At 35.2% G+C, this 19,658-nt stretch overlaps 1 protein-coding gene across 2 annotated transcripts in view; it reads right to left on the reverse strand.

Moving 5' to 3' along the window:
- The window catches only part of LOC140164962 (collagenase 3-like), a 126,537-nt gene that overhangs the window by 17,119 nt on the left and 89,760 nt on the right, over window positions 1–19,658 (reverse strand). The gene's annotated exons all lie outside the window — the stretch shown is intronic.

A 19,658-nucleotide genomic window follows, 5' to 3' on the forward strand; every position in this document is an offset into this window, starting at 1 on the left:
ACATGCATTCATAGACTGTCATTATAAGCACTGAAATGAAGTAGTGATTTAAATTTCTTTGTAGATACTTTATTTGTTCGGCTCAAAATTAAAAGGGCATTTTAAACCCTGATCGTTAAACCAAACATTTTGGCGGGCATTTTGGACAATATAAATCTATTTTTATGGAAATATTGCAATATTGCTTTAAACGAGACAAACAAAAGCACAGACAAACAAAACACTAACACATGTCTGCATTCAAAGCCCAATTCCCTTGATTCAATTCATAACGAGATATATCAAAAGCAATCTTCGTATAAATGACACATGCTGAACCGGTAAAAATGTGTTTTCCATCTACCAAATCAAATGCAAACATTCTTTCTTTTCAAATGAAACCTGCTGCCACGAAATGAGCGTAAAGTCGCAAGTTGGTAGTTTCGAGACGCCCTGGCTATACTTAGTGTTTTTTGTTTCACACGCACCGGTTCTTGAAAGTCAAAAGTATGCCTGATTGTCCTTTGTGAATGGGAGGCACAATGGGCCATTCACGACGGACATAGGAGCTACAGGTGCGCGACAAACAAAAAACAGCAACTCAGCAGCCATGATATCTCGAAACTACCAACTTGCGACTTTACACTCATTTCGTAGTATAACAGGTCACAAATAATCAGCTTGTTCTATTATACATTATTTCCTTATACTCCAATCTTTTATAAAAACCATTAAGTCATATCAATGTAAATAACAATATTCATCATAGATGAAATATGACAGAAGGAAGCATGGGTATAATTTAGAATCCCGAAGGAAATAAAATATAATTGGATTCGGCTGGGAGCATTTATTCTCGATAATTTGGCTTTATAGAAAAAAATGTAATTCGAGTGACAGTGATTTCATCATTAAGTCTGCATATTGAAGTGTTAGATAAGGGTTGTGTGACTTACAACTTCACTTATGAGTGCGATAATGGAAAAGCAACAAGTAATGTATAAACGCAATGTTGTACTGTAAACGAAGCGAATTGTTAACTTTGCCTAACGACGCTCTAGCGCTGAAGTATTATTTTTAAGGTGGACAGGGCAAGTTCGTAATAATTGGTTTTTACCATTTTACTGTAATGTATTAAAACACATCTCAAAATGTAATTGTCCCTTTATTGGAAGGCCGGCGACCCATAACCTATGTCCTAAATTTTGATACCATAATTCGTCTAAATAGTCCAAACTATATTGTTGACATGGCGAACTTTTGCATGAAATCAAATGCAGATTCCAACATGTTCCAAAATTGAACTCAAGCCTATGTTGTAACATATTGCAGGATGTCCCAAACATTTCAAGTAGGGGCCCTACATCACCTACATCATCATGCATGATCTCAAACATCAAGACATAATCATCGGTATATACCTGTACATCCATCATGTCCATATATGCATATACTACTACTTGTAGTACGAGCGTATATTGGCCTTTCAATATCTGGGCAAAACATAGTGCAGTTACTGTCCGTTTTTCCTATTCAGTGCACACATGGCGCTCCAATTGATGATTGACCTCTAGCTCACTCACTGTACTGTAGATATAGGTAATGGACTAGTTAGTAAGCTGGTGGGAAAACCCTTCACCCAATAATAGCCATAGAAGCTCACATGTGAATTATAATGTTCATCCTTAACATACTACAATTTGAAGTAAAAAATGTCACGGGAAAGCTGTTGTCGAGTTGTTTTCCCGAAGAGAGTCTTCCAAAATTTCATAACAGTCGGACGTGTAATTTCAATGGCAAATTGTGCTATTCAGCTGACTCGCGATAGCTCCAACTTCGAACGAGCACCATCGTGTGATCGGTTTGATCAATTTTCGCCATAGAAGCTGTAAATAAAATTCAATTCTTTCCCTCTATAGTCATATAAAAATGATTAAAATGCGATTTTGGGAAGATTGTTGTCGAGCCCTCCCAAATATGGAGTTCTGACTGCCCGATAGGGAACTAAAAAATGGGAAAGTTTTTCCAACCCGTGTTAAGTCCAAAATCACATGTTTCTCATTTACTTGTGTGATACGATCACAATAACTGTGACAAGTTTGACATGAGTTGTACCATCGACGTGGCTGGAAAACAATAAGCAGGCTATTGTTCTCATTTCGGATACAAAGGCCACACTCACTATTGTTACTGTGCGTTTGCTTTGTAATGGTGCATCCAACTGAAATTATAATACCTATTTCATTACAGCACATTGAAATATCGCACAGGTAAATCAGAAACATATGTTTATGGATTTAACCAGGGCTATGAGACGCGTCCCTGATTTAACATAGTTGAGCTGTTTTCAATGAGGTTTATCTTGGTTTAATGGGGTGTAAGTCCTGCAAAGGTCGTGGTGAATTGGCTGCATAATGAACCTCATACTCCGCAACTTGAGGTCAAATGTGGAGCCAGGGTTGTTAAACGAGGGTTATTGAACTCTGCATTGGAAGTGAAAACAAAACAAGTAGCAGTTGGCGGCGGCCGGCGGTGTTCCACAAGCATCAAGAAGGTTTTTTGAAGTATGGCGGGCACAAAAGTAGAGGGCGTACTTTGATTTGGATAATCTTTTGTATGCTTTCTCAGCTGAGAACTATTACCCTGCTATATTACCCAAATCAAAGTATATACGCCCTCTCCTTTTATGCCCGGCATGTAGGGCCTACTTCAAAAAGGCTTATGAAGCATAAAGGACTGAGATACAACCGTAACCTGCGTTTTCGCTGGCTGCCATTGCTTTTGGACATCTAAATCATGTGGTTAGAATTTTCCTATAATGAAATATAGAAAAGTGTCTATTTTTTGCAGTGTAATATACGTCAATTGCTAAAATGGTGGTAACAGGGCAGTTATACATTGACAGTTCCTCCACAATCGATCAGTGGCTGTTGATGAACTCATGAATGATGTGATGATGAAACGAATGTATAAATCATGTTTCTCACACGCAATTCCAACTCGAACTCCGGTGACTCAGTCATAACATACATAAACTAGATCTGTTTCCGCACATTTGGAAATATTTACATGATAACATATTTTTACTCTTTTGACATTTTCTAGTTTTATATATGTCATGTTGTATTGCCCAGAACATAGGCCTACAAAGGTTAACTGGTTAAAACAAAGCCTATGATAAGACATGTAAGGCATTTGCATAGCAGGCCTATTTCTTGATCCCAGGGATATTCAGAATACCTGTCACATGTGTTCATTACCATATGTGATTGGCTAGGTAGGCCTACTGCAAGTTGTTTACATCATGATCCAGCCAGATGTGGTTTTGAATGTTTGCCAAAGTGTGGAAAAACAAGTGATTGTTAAACCCTAACATATGAGGGGGGGTCTTAACTTTGGTTTGGGTGGAGGTGTGTGGCAGGGACTCCGAAAAAACCAGACCCGAAATTATACCAACTTTTGGAAAATGTTCGTAAAATTTTGATAAAAAGTTATGTACAATCGCCACGGGTGATTTTGAAACAAATACCCTTTCGTAAACCAAATTTTCATACAATCGAGGGTCATGAATACACCTGACATTTCCACTAAGAACCCTTCCGGGCCCTAACGGTTAAATACCACTAATTATGTATTACACGGGTTTCAATGGGGAAATGGCCAATTTCGGGTGGAATTTTCTCATATTCAGAACTCTCACAGTTAAATGCCACTAATATCAGGTGAAACTATATGATTTAGATGCCAAATGATCAAAAACTCAACATACCTGAGACTTTTCTTGTTTTAACGCACTGAACCGTAAACACCTTAAAATGGCAGTGCGCCCTCGAAGCTGAAAGTTACAATATGGTAGGGCGAATATTTACTAAAATCCGAAGCCATGCGTATGAATTTTGGTACTATTACACCAAAAATGTCATATAATGAGAGAAAATATACCATTTTGAAGCATCAAACCCTAAAAAGTACTTTTTTGGCTATATAACTTGATCAATTTCAGCGATTTTGATGCAGTCTTTTCAGATGCCATGCAATCAAATAGTTACTCGTCGTATTTCCATGTATCGCCCAGGCCTATTAGTGGTATGTAACCTAACACGGACCAATATCCAATAAACTCTAACAGCACTAGCGACTCCAATCACGAGTATCTCACTTGACCCATGCGCAATGATCCGAACAGGCACACACGAAAACGTTGAAGGGCAAGTGTTCAAACTCTCGTGGCTCGCTATTCCCGGTCTTGTCCTCCGTACCTGAGGGGTCGGTGGTTCTAAACCGCAGCTGGTAGGAAAATAACTTTTCTCTGCATCTTCTCTGTTCCTTTTTTTTTACCTGTCCCTTTAGACAAAAGACAGAAAGGGAGTTGATGTGTTACTTTTCAGTGACCGATTGTTTGAATCCACACGAATTAGGCGGAACTGAACAGTAAAAATGTAATGTTGGCCTATAGGTGACCCTGGAATGACGTCACAAGCCGTTGACCTCCGTTGACAACAAATCCGATTCAGAAGTCAAAATTTGTAGTTTTCTGTGGTTTGTCCCTTTTCAAATCGGCCAAAATACTACCATTTCTATAACTTCTCGACATGGGGCCTCCAGCCAACAACAAAAATAAAGACTCTCCTCTGCATGTTCATGTGTTCACTGTTCAGCTTCACAAAAAATGCAATTTTCGCCAAGTATTTAACCTTTATTTTACCGAAATCGGCCCAGAAATTTGCTCGATTCGAGGTCAAAACAGAATGTAAACAAACTGAATCAGCTCTGCTACAAGTCTTCAACTAGTCGCTCTGCTCCACGATCTATTGTGGGTTGAAAAGCGTCATGTAAAATAAGTACCCGGAAGCTCCCGGATGGCCGGGGTCACCTATAGAGCGTTACATCTCATGCTTCTGAATGATTTTATGTTCTGTTGTATATAGGGCAACACTATCAGGAATTTATAACACTGTATTTATTGCATTTTATATTATTGTGCAAAGAGTGATATTTTTTACCACTGGTTGAAAATATTAAATAAGTTTTAGATAAACGAGAGAGATGGATGAAAATACTCCCAAGATTTTGGACAAATTATTCACATTTTATTTGTTTTTACGTTTCATCAAAGACCTTGCATTAAAGGTCTTTCGTTCCAACTTATTTTCCTTCTTGAACTTATTAAAAACGGTTCTCATAAGTTTTTGAATTAAAAGTTTGCCATAATTATAGCTAAAGGCTTATCAGCGAACCGCGAAAAGTGCTAAAACTTTGACTTATGTGGTTAAACAACAAGAGGGTTATAGAGGAAAAGCAGGGGAAATTCGTGGCCCTCGGGGTGCCAACTTATTGATATCACGAACAGATGGCCACTTCATTACAGTTTCCCTTATTTTGATGAGTACATTTCTGAAGTTCCATATTTGTAACAGGTCACGACGTTTAGCTTAATTCTAGAAATCCAAGACACGCTTAACGCTTTAGCGACATTTTGGTAACAACATATGGGAACCGTCTCGTGGGAACCAAACTGCTACAACATCCGAACAACTTTGAGCTTGTTGGGTTATTCAGGGATGAAACTCCACTTTTGACAAAAAGCCTTAAAAAACAGCGTGAAAATGACCAGAATGGCCCTAAAACCCTGGGCTGAAAATAAAAGAAATTGCGTAAATCTGGACTACAAAAAAGCCTGAAAACTTACATCCGTGCTATTCCCGTAAAATTTAGACATGGGGGAGTATAGATTTCATATATAGAGTCCCCCATTTCAGGTAACCCTATTTGAAATTCATACTGTATGTGGAAGGTTATAAGAGTGTACGGGCGCGGAAATGTACATGTATAAAGGATACTTTTTAGTATTTGAATTTCAAGTGGAATATCCCCAGGAATATCCCATTTTATAGATCAAAATAGAGTGATAATTACGGGGGGTTCTCCTAAGAAATAGTGTACGGGGATGCTCAAAGGTTTTGAGGTGCATTTTCATCGTTTTTGGTATATACCAATGGGGTGGTTTTGAAGTTGTTTCGGGTATACTAATGACCCCTTATTTTTGTGATGGTATTGAGATGGGCTGTTGTAAGTTTTTGGGTATATATTGATGACCCCCCAGCAAACACAAAACGTTTTCGACATCATTCGTAAAAGGTTATAAAAGCTTGTCAGAAAACGTTTAAATGTCGGGTTATATAAAGGGTATATTAAGGGTATAAAACGTTTTCATAACATTAAAAATAATTTTTTGATAATCTACTGCTCAGCAAACAAAAGATGTTTTACAGAAAACGTTTAAATGTCGGGTTATATAAAGGCTATAAAACGTTTTAATAACATTCCAAAAACATTTTTGAAAACTTGATACAAAACATTCTAAACAGAATGTTATTTTGGGAGTTGAAAAAATATTTTTGCGAAAAATGTTTGCCCAAAATATTTGCAATAACGTTTTAAAATCGTTTTCATGACCTTTATATAACCCGACATTTAAATGTTATTAAAACGTTTAAAAAAACATTTTAAGAACATTTCTGTATTTGCTGAGTGCAAATATTTGTAACATAATGTTATTTAAGTGTTGATAAAATATTTGGCAAAAAATGTTTACAAAAATAGTTTACAATAACATTTTTTGAAAACATTTTTAAAATATTATTGTAGTGTGTTTTCATACAAAACGTTTTAAAACGTTTTCATGACCTTTATATAACCCGACATTTTAATGTTATTAAAACGTTTTTATGTAAACCAAAAGCCAAAATATAACTTATTAAAAACGTTTTTAAAACATTTTTGTGTTTGCTGGGCCATCACCTATCACAAGTCTACTCTAAAATGATGGTTCACCATTTCAGGTAAAATGGTATAGAGATGGGGTGGTTATTTGATACAAGCGAGGTTAGTAATCGGGTGTTTTTTTGCACTACGCAGGTATAGAGATGGTCAGCATTCTGAAGTCTACTTTTAGCACCCCGTATGAATATTTTCCAAGAACCCCCTCCCCATCGGATAATTATAGCACAAGAAGTGAAAAACAATTTCCCACTGAAGTCGGGAAAGCAGACACTTACGCTCAAATAAATGACACAATGACTCTATGATGTGGGACCTGCATTTTTTTTGGAATTTTTTTTTGATATATTTTTTGGCATCGATGGGACACCGTACTTACAGTACAATTCTGTTGGTATTTAACAATTACCCTTGTTCATGACCTTAATATGACCGTTGACACATCCTAGTGTCTCAGCAAGTCCATATAAATTTTCGTTAAAAAACACGACCTTCAATAATTCAGGTATCATAGACATTTGATTTACATTGCAATATTTATTTATTTATTTATTTATTTATTTATTTATTTATTTATTTATTCATTTTGTTTATTTATTTTATTTATATATTTATATATTTATTATTGGTCAACTGACTTACTCATATACTTATCAATTATTTTCGTGGATTAAGTAGCTTTCATAAAAAAATCCTGCCCCATTAAGCAATTATAGGTTGCCATGGATATTGATTAATAAAATGGGTTTTAATTTAACAAATTTGATAAGTAGTAAAAGTAGGTCTACCTCTAATCAATTATAGGGCGTTAACATTTGGTCACAAAGTGCATTCATATCAATGTAATTAGTGAAGTAATTTCAATATTCAAGTTCACCCAGATACCTCTGCCCAAATACTGCCAAATAATATTAAGGGGGTACTACACCCCTGTCCAATTTTGTGCCTATTTTTGCATTTTTCTCAAACATTATAGCGCATTGGTGACAAGTAAGATATGTATATTATACTATAGGGGCAAGGACTACAACTACTGCACTAGAAAGTTTATTTCAGCACAGACAACAGTTGTGGAGTTACAGTCAAAAATGAGGGAAAACCAATATTTGATCAATAAATCAATAACTACTTGCCTTGAGTTGCTGAATTTTCAGTGCAGTAGTTGTAGTCCTTGCTCCTATAATATACATACATGTATCTTACTTGTCACCAATGCGCTATAATATTTGAGAAAAATGTAAAAATAGGCACAAATTGGTTGGGGGTGTAGTACCCCCTTAAATGTTCTAAATCCCGTTAATAGTAATCTTACAACAACCCTAGGTAATGTGTGTCATTCCTAATTTGGTGAAGCTTCCTTTATTTCCAGCATGCGCAAACGTCTACAAAATTCACGATTCAGTGCACGCACGGTTCAGTTTACATCTTGATTTTCATGATATTTTTCAGCGTAATGATTTGGAATTTATATTTATAAGTTAATAACTTAAAAATCTAAAATTTATGAATATAATTATACAATCGTGTGTAGTAGTCAGTGTAGTAATCAATGGCCATGCCCATGATGTATTTTGTTTGCTTTTATAGGTCGTATAGGCCTACAATCAATTGTTTGTTGCCCACCCTCCCTCCCTCCCTCCCTCCCGCTTCAGTTTCTGGGATCAATCAGATTAATTGTTATCGAATGACAGCTGAAATATGTTTCTTAGAGGGAAAAAGATCACTTTCAAGTCTTTTTGTGGTACTCTGTGCATAGTCGCTTGCAGAAAGGGTAATGTACCCCCTATTTTCTGGAATATTTCAATCTGAATATCGGGTTCAGCATGACCGACAAAGACGCGAGACCCAAGACACTAGAGAGCGACACTAAATGAGTTTGTAGCTGTTGGCTGTTGACACAAATGATCATTTGGATGTCAAAGTTGCTTTATCTATAGCCAATATTGCCACGCATTCTTCCGATTGCTATCACGCCTAATAACGCAATTAATTCGCCATGTCATCTTAATTCGGAAAACTTAACACTTATTATAGGCTTAAAAGTTTAAAATGTCATCATCAACGTCAACATGGTCAAAAGATTTCGAGTTTGGCTAAATTAAATGGCTTCCATACCTCAGGCCCTGTTGACATCTATCGGACATAGGCCTATAGGTGTAAAATGGCAATATTTCTTGGTTCAGCGTTAGAGGTCGAGGGTACCATTAATTTTGAATAGGTTGATGATTTTAAAACTCCCCATCCCATATGGACATTTACCATGTTTACCATACGTCCATATGTGGAGGTGGTACGTGAACATGTGATGTTATTATGTCAATTTATCATGACAAAATCAAACATGTCAAAATACTAGGCTTGCACGATTAAATCGCCAATAGTCGTAGTCGCGACTATTGAGCGATAATCGCGACATATGATCTTGATTTTGATCTCAAGATATATACATTAAATAACTTCAGACAACTATAATACATTAAGTTTTGCAAACTGAACGTTTGACATCCATACAAATTTATAGGTTATTTTGTGTTTATACTATAGACCTATTGCCATGGTTGTTATATTTGCCCAGTCTCGTGATAGAGAAAAAAATGAAGTCGTGCAAACATAGAAAGTAAATGCTTAACGCAGTTTTTGCTAAGTTGATGTACATTATGCAGTTGATTTACATTATAATGACGTCACACATTAACGTACCACATTCACATATTCGATTGATTCAAAATTACGATTGATTGATTTCAAATTTCAAAATTTTCAACACACTCAATTGATAAAATTGCAATGTTTATATATAAATATTTGAACTTTCAAACGGCTACCTCATTCAATAGATCAAAAGTAATTTATCTTAACCTGTAGTCCTTAGGAGCAACCTGTACTCTTGCAGAGAAACCTTTTCCAGGTATTTCCTATCATCTTTAATAAATTTAAGGGTAATTAATCAGCGAACCTCCCTAGACGCTAGACGCCTAACATCTTTACCTATTAGCACTGGGCATGCTAGGAGCTATTCCAAAAAATAGGTGCACACCCCCTATGGAGGAGTAAATTTTCAATCAAAGAAATGTCCGGATTTCCAAGTTTGCTTTCTGAAAAATACTGGAATTCCAGTTGCCAATGTCACTGGAAAAAGCTTGGAAATCCAATCAAATGAAGGAAAATCGCGTAAATGTTAAAAATGAGCTCTGAAATTGAGGATTTCTGATTTTGAACTATTGTTCTGCCGGATTTTTTTGCCTTTGGGCACTTTAAAAGTCTGGATTTCCAATAGTCACGACTGGACAAAAAGTCTGGATATCCGAACTCCTCTATAGGGGGTGTGCATCTATTTCCTGGAATAGCCCAAGGAGTGAAGTGGTCTTTTAAACCAGCCCATTATAAAGTATACACAAAAATGTCCCGAAAATGTCCTTTCAGGACTTTTTAAGCGTAGATAAACAAACAAACAAACAAACAAACAAACTAAGGTCAGCGAAATGACTAAGTGTGCTGGAATTGGATAAGGGATTATCGATTAGCATATGATTTATTGGTAGGGATGGGCTATAATACATTAATATGCATAATCGCCCGGCATTGAAACAGTAAAGACGACCATGTCCTTACATATCACATTGAAACAGTAAAAACTGTTTCAATATTACACTATTCGTGTGACTTTGACAAGCCATTGATCCCCTACAAATATTATTATTAATAATGTTCTTAAAAACGAAAACAAATCCCTCCATCTATAACAATTATCGAGACAAAATGGTAAACTTCCGGCCCAATCACATTCTATTGCTTTTCAAATGGTCATATGCAATAAGGCTCGTTTTAGGGTCAATTTTGGCAACTCTCATGGGACTGGACTTGTCCGGGACTTACAGGTCAGATCTAGAGGTCAAGTCATGTCAAATTAACGTAGTTAATCCTTGTCTCTAGTGAATAAATAGACATGTCTGATTTTCTTTCATGGGAAATAGTTACCACGTAGTTAAAAATTTTAGGGGAACAACTTTGAAAGTGGTGACAACTGCTTCAAGAACATATGCTGCAAATGTGGCAATTGCGCAGAGAATTGAACACGTTCAACATGTTCAAAGTGTGTTTTCTTCAAATTAAACATGAGAGAAATATTTGAAAGAAGTAGGGATATTGTATTCAGAGTCTTCGGTATGATTGCCGACGGTTAGTACAAAATTAGCACCCTTCCATTTCAAAATATGTTTGTTAATGTGATGATACGTGTTCAAATCAAGTTTTTGTGTTGTTTTAAGGGTATTTGGACACGTGCAAAGTATGTTTTCTTGAAATCAAACATAAGAGAGAGATTTAAAAGAAGTAGGGATATAATATCTACAGTCTCAGCTACAAAAGGCGATGGTTAGATCAAAACAATTACCATTTCATTTCAAGATATGACTCTTAATGTGAGGATACGTGTTAAACTTCAAATCATTTTTCGTGTTGTTTTAATGGCATTTGGATACATGCAAAGTGTGTTTTCTTGAAATCAAACATAAAAGAGAGATTGCAAAGAAGTAGGGATGTATTATGTAGAGTCTTAGGTATAATTGGCGACGATTAAATCAACTCACCATCATTTCATTTCAAGATATGACTCTTAATGCCGGGACACGTTTTAAATTTCAAATCACAGTCTTTGTGCGTATTGTGTTGTTTTATGTGAATATGGACACATACAAAGTGTGTTTTCTTGAAATCAAACATACTGAGAGAGATTTGAAAGAAGTTGGGATCAATTATGTAGAGTCTCAGGTATAATTGGCGTTGGTTAAATCAAAATAACCACCATCTTATTTCAAGATATTCAAGATATGACTCTTAATGTGAGGACACATCATGTTAAACTTCAAATCAGTTTTTGTGTTGTTTTAAGTTTAAGGGTATATTCGAACACATTCGAAGTATGTTTTCTTGAAATCAAACATAAGAGAGAGATTTGAAAGAAGTTGGGATGTATTATTGAGAGTCTTGGATACAACTGTCCATGGTTTGGTCATATATGCCGCTCTTCCATTTCAAGATATGACTCTTAATGCGGGGACAAATATTAAACTTCAAATCAGTTTTTGTGTTGTTTTAAGGGTATTTAGACACATGCAAAGTGTGTTTTCTTGACATCAAACATAAGAGAGAGATTTGAAAGAAGTTGGGATGTAATATAAATATGTAGAGGTTCATGTATAATTGGCGTCGGTTAAATCAAAACAACCACCATTTCATTTCAAGATATGATTCTTAATGCGGGGACACGTGTTAAACTTCAAATCAGTCTTTGTGCGTATTGTGTTGTTTTAAGTGCATTTGGATACATGCAAAGTGTGTTTACTTGAAATCAAACATAAGAGAGAGATTTAAAAGAAGTAGGGATGTAATATGAAGAGTCTCAGCTATAATTGGCGACGATTAGATCAAAACAATCAACATTTCGTTTCAAGATATGACTCTTAATGCGGGCACACGTGTTAAACTTCAAGTCAGTCTATGTGCGTATTGTGTTGTTTTAAGTGCATTTGGATACATGCAAAGTGTTTTTTCTTGAAATCAAACCTAAGAGAGAGATTTGAAAGAAGTTGGGATGTATTATGTAGAGTCTTAGGTATAATTGGCGTTGGTTAAATCAAAGTAACCACCATTTCATTTCAAGATATGACTCTTAATGTGGGGACACGTGTTAAACCTCAAATCAGTATTTTTGCGGATTTTGCTGTTTTAAGTGAATTTGGACACATGCAAAGTGTGTTTTCTTGAAATTAAACATAATAGAGAGATTAAAAAGAAGTTGGGATCAATTATGTAGAGTCTTAGGCATAATTGGCGTTGGTTAAATCAAAATAACCACCAGTTCATTTCAAGATGACTCTTAATGTGAGGACACATCATGTTAAACTTCAAATCAGTTTTTGTGTTGTTTTAAGTTTAAGGGCATATTCGAACACATTCGAAGTATGTTTTCTTGAAATCAAACATAAGAGAGAGATTTGAAAGAAGTTGGGATGTATTATTGAGAATCTTGGATACAACTGTCTATGGTTAGGTCATACCTGCCGCTCTTCCATTTCAAGATATGACTCTTAATGCGGGGGCATAATCAAACTTCAAATCAGCTTTTTGTGTTGATTTAAGAGCATTTTGGATACATGCAAAGTGTGTTTTCTTGAAATCAAACATAAGAGAGAGATTTGAAAGAAGTTGGGATGTATTATTTAGAGTCTTATGTATAATTGGCGTCGGTTAAATCAAAATAATCACCATTCCATTTCAAGATGACTCTTAATGTGGGGACATGTGTTAAACTTAAAATCAGTCTTTGTGCGTATTGTGTTGTTTTAAGTGAATTTGGACACATGCAAAGTGTGTTTTCTTGAAATCAAACATAAGAGAGAGATTTAAAAGAAGTAGGGATATAATATCTACAGTCTCAGCTACAAAAGGCGATGGTTAGATCAAAACAATTACTATATATTTCATTTCAAGATATGACTCTTAATGGGGGACACGTGTTAAAATCAGTCTATGTGCGTATTGTGTTGTTGTTTTAAGTGCATTTGGACACATGTAAAGTGTGTTTTCTTAATATTAAACATAAGATAAAAATTCAAAAGAAGTTAGGATGTAATATTTAGAGTCTCAGGTATAATTGACGTCGGTTAAATCAAAATAACCACCAGTTACCGCCCTTTCATTTCGCGTGTTTAACTTCAAATCAATTTTTCGTGTTCTTTTAAGGGTATTTGGACACATGCAAAGTGTGTTTTCTTGAAATCAAACCTAAGAGAGAGATTTGAAAGAAGTTGGGATCAATTATGTAGAGTCTCAGGTATAATTGGCGTTGGTTAAATCAAAATAACCACCATTTTATTTCAAGATATGACTCTTAATGTGGGGACACGTGTTAAACCTCAAATCAGTATTTTTGCGGATTTTGCTGTTTTAAGTGAATTTGGACATATGCAAAGTGTGTTTTCTTGAAATTAAACATAATAGAGAGATTTGAAAGAAATTGGGATGTAATATGTAGAGTCTCAGGTATAATTGGCGATGGTTAAATCAAAATAACCACCAGTTCATTTTAAGATGACTCTTAATGCGGGGCACGTGTTAAACTTCAAATCATTTTTCGTGTTGTTTTAAGGGCATTTAGACGCATGCAAAGTGTCTTTTCTTGAAATCAAACATAAGAGAGAGATTTGAAAGGAGAGGCGATGTAATATCTACAGTCTCAGGTATAATTGGCGTCAGTTTAATCAAAATAACCACCAATTCATTTCAAGATATAACTCTTAATGTGGGGACACGTGTTAAACTTCCGTGTTCCGTGTTGTTTTAAGGGTATTTAAACACATGATAAGTGTTTGTACTTGAAATTAGACATAAGAGAAAGATTTGAAAGAAGTAGGGATGTAATATATACGTTGTCTTGTACGATTGCCGATGGTTAGATAATGTGGGGACACAAACTTCAAATCAGTTTTTGTATAGGCATTTGGACACATGCACATCGTGTTTACTAATCTTTTTTGAAATTAAACATTAATTTGTTTATATTAATCCACGATGTTACAATTCCCGCCGATTTATACGGGCTGATCAAACTATACCGAAGGTGCAAAAGTCACAATTTACTGAATTTAGCAAAGCATTTTAGTAAAAGTACCATTAAAAGCGTCCAATTAGGGCAAATTCGGGTGATTTTGCTTTTTGTTGAAAATTTATCCCAGCCCCTGGGAGGCAGAGCCTCAAATTATAGATCCATAAAAGGAACAAAGTCGTTTGATCCAAAAATGTGTGACACTGATGGATATTGCACTGTAATCACGGTCAAACTGAATAATATTTTTGTAGTAACCGCCTCATAATTATATTATAACCTTCATCTTTATTTAGAATAAAAACATCTCTATTTCAGTATAACATTTAATTTGATCAAATTATGATAGGAAATAAATTTCAGGTCAAACACTTGTAATTCTTGTCGGTCTGTCTCCGGACGATGTCAAGGCAGGGAGCAGTTCTGGGTATTAGGGAGTACGGACTGTCACATCGCTAAACAGATACCTCGCAGATCAATTACGCGAACTGACCTGTTTCTCCAACAGGCTACTAGTATCCTCTTATTGCCTGTACGTACTACTAATTTACCTGGCTTTTGTTGTCGACCGACCAGTGTAATTGGTCAGTGGCACACTTACATGGTTTCTGATTTAAGTCTAGGAAGCCGGATTATCCTTGACCAAATTTATACTCTTAAAATAAGTTCAGTGTCCGATACCGTTATTTCAGTTTTTGAAAATTAGGCCAAGGATTTTTCCGATTGATGGTTAGTGTTGCAATTGTACAAACAATTTAAATATAATTATGTAAGCTTTATAATTTAATAATAAGTGTTATTTTTGTACGCTTGAAGGTCCTTGCTATTTAGTAATCATTATATGATCTTGATGACACAAATAGGGGTCTAATATGTGAAAAGAATATGCAGAGAATTCGAATAATTAAACAAATAAAGTAAATTAGTAAGCCTATACGAAAAATTCGTCTAAATTCCCGATCTAATTACTGGAGTAGTGCGTTGTTGATACAAACACACAGTAATAAGTGAATTAGCCAATCAGAGACCTTGTTACAATAGCACTTGATAGCTACAATCTATCCAGACATTGCGTTGTCCATGTGGACTGAATGCAACTTCCGTCACCGCCTCAAAGCAATTATTCACCACGAAACATGCTCATGACCTACTTTTAAGCAAATAATATAAAGAACAAAGGCTTGTAAAGAACAAAGGCTAGGTGAAAATATCAATAACAAAGATGTATTCAATTTTATAATGAATTTTAATCAAAGTTGTCGTTTTATACAATTATATCTATATTAAATCGGGTCTCAAAAATAATATTATCCATACAATATTAATCATATCTTGAACAAGAATCGTGAGAATATAGGAAATTACAATACTCGATTAAAAGAAACTTTATGGAAACTCTAACTCATTAATAACCGTTCGACTTATTTTGTAATTAAACGTTTTAGAGAAACTGATTGTACTTAAGATTTGCAATATAAAGTTGTATTGTTATTTGAGTCAAAAGTTAATAAATATTAGTAATTTTACTATTCGCTTCATATAAAAAAAAAACACCCAAATTTGGTATACTTTTCTGTTTAGTTTATACACGGTATGTATAATTGTGTGAAGGCATACTTGGACAAAATGGGAAAACTTGTGAATTTATGTTACCCTATAGTATTATGATCAATTGTCAAGGGAAACGCAATTTACTTAGGCTACGCAATCAATATTTTTGTATTTTACAAGGTTTCTCGGTACAAATCATGCAAGTTATAAGTTATAATTACATACTTCAAAACATATTAAATAGTTTACACCCGGGATTTTACAGTAAGCCTTTATTTTTGTTCACCTGATTAGAAGTTTCATCAGCTTTAACAGAATAATATTTTACCTTACTAAAAAAACACGCCAACTTTGCTCACGATGATACGTGCAATAAACTAACACTCAAGATCAAAATGTAACGAAATATCTAATGTTTCTACCGTTTGCAATCACATTATTTGAGTAAAAATCACAAGCATACATAAGAGAATAAGAACTAGAGTAATAATCATTGTGGTGATAGAATACCCAAGTTCAAATTTACAGAAAGGAAAAAAGGTCTCAGTATAAGTAAGAAGAAAGGGTTCACTTGTATGTTAAAACAATAACGGACATACTGTGAACAGGTGCACGGTAATAGCCGTCAATCACATCCTTTAGTGGGAAAACCCCTATATTTCTTAGGGCGTTCTTAACAGTAAACACTTAATACTCTGCGTGCTAAGTCCAAGTTTTGAGATATTTTCTCAAAATATCAAGAGCTATCTTAAGAACTACTAAACCAATACTAGGCTTGTTTGTACTCATTTTAATGCATTTTTCATACTGATTCCAAATATTGTCATGACAATTTACAATTCTGAAATTTTTCAAATTTATTAAAAAAAAAGAAACTTGTCGTCTGCAGTCCGACGCTGGCGGGAGAGACTTAATAGTAAGCACTTAACAGTGATTAAGTCACCAGCACGACCCCTTAACCTAAATAACAACGACTTACAAAAACTTTCTCAATCAATGAAAATATCCAGAGGAAACAAAGTAGTTTTCCTTGATTTTTTGTTTAGATTCAGAAATCGCCATCTTAATCATTTCCTCACGTATATTGTGACAGAGGAAACAAATAAGTATAAAACGAAACAAAAATTCTCTATTTCCGCTGGATTTAGCCATTGGGTATCTTATATAGTATTTGATAATACCCTTGGTACAATGGGCTCTTCCGAATGAAATCCGTACACCCCCTGTGGGAGACATGACCTTATTCTTCCACACAGGGGTGTGAATTTCAAATGGGTTAACTGAATGGGTGACTCCATTTGAAATCTACACCCGGAGTGTGGGAGATTAAGGTCATGTCTTTCACAGGGGGTGTATGGATTTCAACTGGAACAGCCCAATTTTGTTAAAAGTTAATTGAGGCATCAAAGTTAAAGTTGGATTTTGATTTCCCTAAATGAATTTAAAGGTGGGTGGACAGATTTTTTCATATTGTGTTTCCTATCTTACATTGAGCAGGGAAGTGCACAAAGCATTGACGTTCATTTAAGGCCATCCATTTACATTGATGTGTCATCCAGTGTATCAATCTTATCTTTATACTTTGCGTGCTGGACAAAACCATATAGATGAATCTTGATCCAATGAGTTTTCAGATGCGGTGATTCTTCAACCAAACAAATCTTTGCCCTCGTGTAGATTTGGTATACATACATAGACCCAACACTCACAGATCATGTGAATCGTGACCTAATATTGTTTTTCTTGGGGGAATCCTGAACTAATATATTTGGACAGAAGGTGAATCTCTGCCTAAAAATAATTTTTTTGAAGTGTGAACCAAGGTGCTTGAAGGGCTTAAGGATAAAAGAATCTGTTAAATTGAGTTATATAGCTCCAGCGGGTTTAATATAAAAATATAGGGTAATGCATCATCCTTTACACCCAAATAATGTGTCCTAGGCAATAAAAAGTAAATAATGGGTGATACGCAACTAAACCCATTATTAAACATGTTTTTGGGTGTAAAGAATAATGCTACACCCTTTATTTCTATTATCAAAATCTTAGTTTCGATGAGGTATGGAGGGTAAAGGCTGTTAATCTGGTCACACACCTTTAATGAGGAAAAATTCGATTGAATCCATCAAAACTTTTTAAAGAAACACCCTTAGAGAAGAAAACTCCAGAAGATTTTTCTATTAAAAGACCAAATCTGAATCAATTCTTAAATAATGTCAAAAACACCTTTCTAATTCTTGAAAGTTCAAATCTATTAAGACTATTTTAAAATACCCTCCGAGTAAAAAACGTAAGAAGCTTGAAGTATTTGTACAGTTTCAAGTTTTGACAAAATCCCATGGAAATGAACTAAGTGTGGAAAGATTTCTTCAGACATGTCAGAAGTATAACCTGAAGTGAGATATTGTTGATGATTTGCATTACAAACACTTGACAGAGATGAAAAGAAACACCGCTTTGAAACGCTCAACACTAAAGCGGAATTCTGGGTAAAATGTAATAATGAAATAGTTAACAACCGAATTATAATGCCATTTGGTATTAAGCATGACGCGTTGCATGCTTCTGAGGATTTAGAGCATGCATGCAAACCGCGTTCTCAAAAGTTTGGAAAATTTTAATTTAATCGAGCTTAAAAGGTTACGCTTTTTTACATAAACTTTATTTAAATTTGCGTGGTCATGGTGGTGTGAGTTGGCCTATTATATATGCCTATGCATGTAACTTACACGAGTCCAAAATTGCTTGACCCTCAGTTGGGAATCGAACCCCATTTACCCCTGTATCTGGCGCTTACAAACTATAAGGCAATCAGCAAATGAGAACAAGAATTGTTGACATTAAACTATTCGAACATCATCAAGTAAGTTCGAGACGGAGAAAGTAACACTAAATGCGGTACTTAAACATTAAATTCATCAGATCGACACTAGGATCCACAGCATGCTCATCTATCAGGGCACAGTTCTTTAACCCCAATACATTTGTACATTCATTGAATGACCTTTGAAAATTGGGTACAAAAACTCATACTCTGCAACTTGAGGTCAAATTTTGCACTGTGATTATGTAATTGAGGTTATTGGACTATGCCATTTGGATGAGGCTAATTTGTGACCTAAAGTGATCTTAAAGTCACCCAAAAGGACGTTTACACCACGTGAGATCTTTGTAATGCATTTTGAGTCTGATGCTATAAAAGACGTGGAATCTAATACTAGAAACTACGGAAGTTTTGTGACTTCCGTAAGATTCACCCTTATATCTATATTTGTTTACATCTACTGATGACTGAAGCGTTCACTATTAAGATGTCGTGCAGTTAGATTTTAACAGGAACATCGGTTCCAGTGGCCATAATCATGATCGCTTTATTTTTATCATTTTCCTTATAAATCACACTCAAAATATAAGTGAATACCGCAAACATTGTTAAAGTAAGTCCCTTAGCTTCTTCCCTTAAGTGTAAGGAACGCATACCCATTATATTCTGCCTTTTATTATCAATTCGCTGTCGAAGTGACGTAATAAATAATGAATGAATACAATTTTGACTATATCGCGCTGCACTACAAGCAGGTTGCACTCATCACCTGTGTATATCTGCAATTATATAGCTTTGAATACAATACCGCTCTTTTCAAAGATACTTATCTTACAAGTGCGAGTGATCAACATGATATGGTTCAATGCATAGGTACCGCGTGAACGTTGTAATGCAAGGCGATAGTCAAAAATTGTA

Source organism: Amphiura filiformis, chromosome 11 (assembly GCF_039555335.1).
Source record: "Amphiura filiformis chromosome 11, Afil_fr2py, whole genome shotgun sequence".
NCBI classification, from domain to species: Eukaryota; Metazoa; Echinodermata; class Ophiuroidea; order Amphilepidida; family Amphiuridae; genus Amphiura; species Amphiura filiformis.